General features: G+C 43.1%; 1 protein-coding gene across 2 annotated transcripts in view; it reads left to right on the top strand.

The window, feature by feature from the left end:
• Positions 1-669: 669 nt before the first annotated feature.
• bcl9 (BCL9 transcription coactivator) overlaps positions 670-5,053 on the top strand; it is a 24,122-nt gene continuing 19,738 nt past the window's right edge. The window contains exons 1-2 of one of the 2 annotated variants that reach the window (XM_031869414.1): positions 670-835; positions 2,822-2,991. The gene's annotated coding sequence lies outside the window, so the exon portion shown is untranslated. The other variant, XM_031869413.1, reaches the window with a different exon arrangement.

The raw sequence follows: 5,053 nt of genomic DNA, 5'->3' as shown, positions 1-5,053 counted from the left end.
CACTAACTACTGACTAAATTGAAAGCTTCATTAATGGAGAAAAACATCTAGAAGGAAAATAACCAGAATGTTAATTCTAAAAATGTCTAAATGTCAGCAGTGACAGTGCAGCGCTGCAGGGATTTTAGATCAATCTTGCATTTTTTTTCTTGATAAATGATTTGATCTGTATTATCAGAGGTTACTGTAAAATGCCCATCACAAATCCCTAAAGACAGGTGACGTTTCATCTGTCTTGACAAACAGTCCAAACCTTAAGGTATCACATGAAATGATAAGACAAGGAAATCATCAACTTTAAGAAAAATAATAAACTTCTTTATTTGTTTATTTGCTTTACTAAAAAACATTGTCATGTGGGAACTTCCTCAAGTTTGATTCTGATAACTAATGCAAAGTTATTTGATGGGAAGTTTGATATCTCCACAAAGACAATGGTGCAACTCCGCAAATAACAATTGCAATTTGTTTAAACTAGAGTATCCGTATGTAGTCCTCCTCTGTGTATTCGTATGTTAGCCTACAGTGTTTACCGTGTAACATGGAGTGGACGTCTCGCTGCTGTCCGACAGTAACGTTCTCACTGGCACACAGACCTGACCTAGAATTGCTACTTAGAATTCGGGCTAAACCATCGCGCTGGAACGGAGGGGGGGGGGGAGACGACAGGAAATCTTGACTGGGATGTAATGGAGTAGGACCACTGGAAAGCTCCGGCGAAAGGGGGGAGACATATTTCTATTTTATAATGTTCCCGTGATAATGTTGTGATTTGATTAGTGCACGGTATGAATCCGTCGTTCGAGGAAAAACGGGATTTAAGCTAACATTCCAGGTGAGTCTTCCTTTTTGTCAAATTCAGGTGGAAAGTGTCGGTTCCACAGCTCGCCTCCTGGCAACGGGCACACGCGGGTCCTCCTCCCGGGGACATCTCACTCCGGTATCCGTTCTTCCCTGCCTCTGTCCCCGAAGGCTGGCTAGCGAACCCACGTCGTGTCTGGTCTGGCAGACAGTGAGCATCCGTTCGACCGTAAATGCCGATTCCCCCCCCTGCGCACCAAAAGCGGATTATTCAGGATGTTTTCAGCATGGTGTAAAAGCCGCGGAGAAATATTGGTTTTTACCCAATTATACCAGAGGACCGCCCGTGCTTCGTGAAAATGAAAAAAGGATACAATGCAGCATGCATGTTGTGCATTCTTCGGGACGTACCACACCGCTGGTATTGTATTTCCTTCATTACAAATGTGCTTGATATGATTTATAAACGCGTAGCGACATTATAGGCCTCGGCTGCTTGATTGTGTCGGCCAGCCCTATCATCTGCCGAGCGATTTAATTGTTACATTGTTATCGGAGCTAGCAGAACTTGAAAATGAACGTTTGCATAAGGAGGGCCTGAATTGTTTTATTGGCGGACAAAGCCATGAAAGGAATCTCATTTTGTGTTTGATTTTTGTGTGTGTGTGTGTGTGTGTGTGTGTGTGTGTGCTTGTGGCCGATGTCGTTGTTCTCGCTCTCAGCCGCCGTCCAGTGCCTCCCTCTTCGGGGAAGACTTTGTTTGCGCTGGCCGACGCTCCATGAATGCAAGTGCTGAAGTCCTCCCTTCCCCCCCACTTCTCTGGCGAAACAGGAACAACTTCTTTTAGGAAAAAAGGAAAAAAAAAAAAAAAAAAAGTTCCTGGAGTTTCAAGCGCCATGGAATTACTTTGTCCGCCAAGAGTTGTCCAGTGAGGCGCTGAGATTTCAGGGGGGGAAGTCTAGTCTGTGCAGTAGTTGTGTGCTTTACGGTTTATTTGGAGAGTTTTAGGTTCGTAGATGTCTCTGTGTGTATTTTAGGACGACTTCCTCGAGTAGGCCTGTTTGTGAGTAACTTGTGTGGCTTTGTGCTGTGTTGCTTTGGCAAGACCAAGAGAGCAGAACATGGCAAATAATGTGTTGACTCTTTCTGTTTTTACCAATTTTATTCTTTATTTTCTATTATTTTTGTAATTGACTTGCGAGTGAACAGAATCCACAGGTCCTATAGTGTGAAAAGGTTTAGTAAATGACACCTGGTGGCAAACAGATGATAGTAAGTGTCCCTAAGTCATTTATTTTTTCCTTTTAATAAAACATTTAGCATGCACTCAAAAATAAACTCGTGGTAAAGGTGTATTCTGCATCATTTTGCCTCCATGCTGTGTTTTTTTTCCAGTGGCTTTTGTGCTTTGTTGCAGTTTGTGTTCTAGTCCTGTAGCTGATGCTGTTATCCAGAGCGGCCCTGAGTTAGCAGGTAGGGGCCCCCGGTGTCTCGTCTGAGGGCCATCTTAAGGCTTACCTGCCAGTGGCTGACATTGCAGTGGAGACCTTCCTGTTCCAGGACTCCGGTTGGTCTCTTCAATTGCTAGGCAGACACTGCTGTCTGCCACCGAGTTGCATCTGTTGCATAGTCTTTAACGCTACGTTTTTATATTTATCTCTACTTCTACTCTATTTTCTTTTGAAATATCGAGGTGTCTCCTTTTCATTCCCACGGTGGATATTTGGAGTGAAGTCCTCTTTGATGCGAAGATGCGAGGAAGCTCTCGGTAGAGTATCATACACTGTTTTGTAGTCCCTTATGTGCAAGGCGGTCGATAACTGAAGTATAAATGAGTGTCCGGGTTAAAACAAGGCGACTAGACACTGCTGCTGTGAGCCCCTAATGACCTACGCTTTGCGCCGGTCGTGTTTGCTACTTGTTGGTCTTGTCAACACGAGTGACTGAGTGCTTTTCCATGCCATTTGTCTTGTTTTGCGTTTCACCCGATGAGCAAAGTTGTCTCCTCTCTGTTTCCAGGTGTGAATGACTTGTGGCTGTAAGGTGTCGTGAGTGGGCCAGGTTCCTGCACAGCCTCAGTAGCCTGACTGCTGGGAGGAGTCAAGTGGAGAGCAGACATCCGTGCCCAGGGGACCTGAGGCCTGGTTCTCCATATGAGGCCCTGCTGAAAGGGCAGGGGGGCTTCTGAGGTAACCCAGCTCAACTCTTGCTCTTTTTTTTTCTTTCTCACTTTTATTACAGAGTTTCTTTCATACAAACACACCGACCCTGTTCTCAAAAGAGCACACCCATGACAGACTGCACATAAATGCTGTTCTCTCATCCCCATTTTTTCATTGCTTTAGTTCTCATAACCAAAGGTTGAAGGCTCCTAAAGTGTGTGATTTAATTTCATGAATGGATAGTTACGTGGCTGCATTTTTTTTGTAAGAGAAAATGAACATATGACATGAGGACCACTTGTCAGCTTGCTGTAAAATCAGCTGTTCCCCGGGACGGCAACGTTTTAGCCCACATTTTCTAATCTTATTGCCAGATCAATACATTTTTGCACAATATCTAAATAGTAATAACTAAAACAGAATTTAAAGTCTGTCGTGCATTTTATAGCTGGAGTGCACTGAGTGCCAGTGATAGTTTGTAAAACCGCCCAGCTTCACCAAACCAATAAATGTGTGTGTGTATATGTATATGTATGTATGTGTGTATATGTATATATATATATATACACGACAGTCAGTGCCTGATGCAAAATGACAATGATTAATCACCGTCTGAAATCTCTATTTACCATTTCACACTAGAGTAAACTGAGTTTTTATCACAAAGGGAGTAGTGAACGAGTGAACAAGGCAGTGATTTTGGACACAGCCACACCATGTGTAGGAATCGGTGTAGCAGAATGAAAGGGACTGAAATATATCCGTCCGCCATGTTTTCTACTATAACAGTTCACACATCTTCCTCGCTATCGTGTTTTTAAAACTAAGACAAACTTTTCTTACTAGCGGGTGCCATAACTCGTTAGCGTAACACCGCTCTGATGGAGCAGTAACGAGCGCAGGCTCCCCCCTGACATCCGTCACCATCTCTTCGCCGTGTGTCCGTGGATGTGCCCACGTTGACGGCGGCAGTCTGATGAGAGAGGCCTTGAATATGAAGCGGTGACTCCTGTACAGCCGCTCGCCATGCTCGGAGGGGGGAAATGACCTCACCGCTTCGGTCTATCAGTGCGATGTTTGGTCTCATTCTCACATCTGCGCACGCTGAGGACACAACATGCGGTCAGGGCCGCTCTTCCTGAGAACGCCGTCCGCACTGTTTATTTATCTGCTATCTAATCCCAACGCGTGTCAACCAAAAACCACAGTGAGGTGAAGGGCGCAGTGAAATGGATATTGATGTAAAGTGGCAGAGGATTTTTTTTTCTCTCCTCTTGTGTATCGGCCTCTCATGTTTCCATGCATTTGTTTGCTTCATGGGTTTTCTAATTAAAACTTGCACAACGCTCGTGTTGTGTATGACGTGGAGGGAGAGTCTGTCTCACCTTGTTGCCTTATTATGACATCTTTTTGTTGGGTACCGGTTTGTACCTAAACTAAGTAGTCTACATTCAGCAAGTGTATACTAGCGCTTGGTGTTTTGAGTAAGACATCCACTCAGAATTGATTTCAGGAGTTCAGTTCGTCAGCTGAACGACTCCTGCAGTAATCAGGCATCCATTGTACAGTAACTATGTGGTATTCCCCAGGGAGCAGGAAAAGTACCGTTTGCTTTGTAACCATCGAGGGTTTGCACGTTAACATTTGACTCGTTTGGCAGTTTAGAGTGATGTTAAAATATTGCTGTGACTTTACTGAACTACTGTGAATAAAATACAATTATGTACAGTTTACTTTGGCGGCAGGACATGAAAATATGTAAGTATGAAACGCAGACGGAGAATTCACAAACTCTATTCACAGAGGGAACTTTCTCCCTTTTTTGTTTTGCAAAATGTGTATTTGTTTGCCTGTTCCAAGAAAGTATGGCTGAACATATTGTCGAGTTGATTTCTGTCTATTGATTTGTTGATTGCTGCAAATATTATCCATTTTCCCTGCAAATAGTCAAAATAGGCAGTTTTTACGTTTCTTTAAATTAGGCTAAATAGTGATCTTATCTAATACATAAAATCAGCATTGTTATGTGTGTATGTATGTATGTATATATATATATATATATATATATATATATATATATATATATATA

Source organism: Anarrhichthys ocellatus, unplaced genomic scaffold (genome assembly GCF_004355925.1).
Source record: "Anarrhichthys ocellatus isolate YVR2014 unplaced genomic scaffold, GSC_Weel_1.0 scaffold47, whole genome shotgun sequence".
NCBI lineage: Eukaryota > Metazoa > Chordata > Actinopteri > Perciformes > Anarhichadidae > Anarrhichthys > Anarrhichthys ocellatus.
This window is presented reverse-complemented; position numbering and strand designations above follow the sequence as displayed.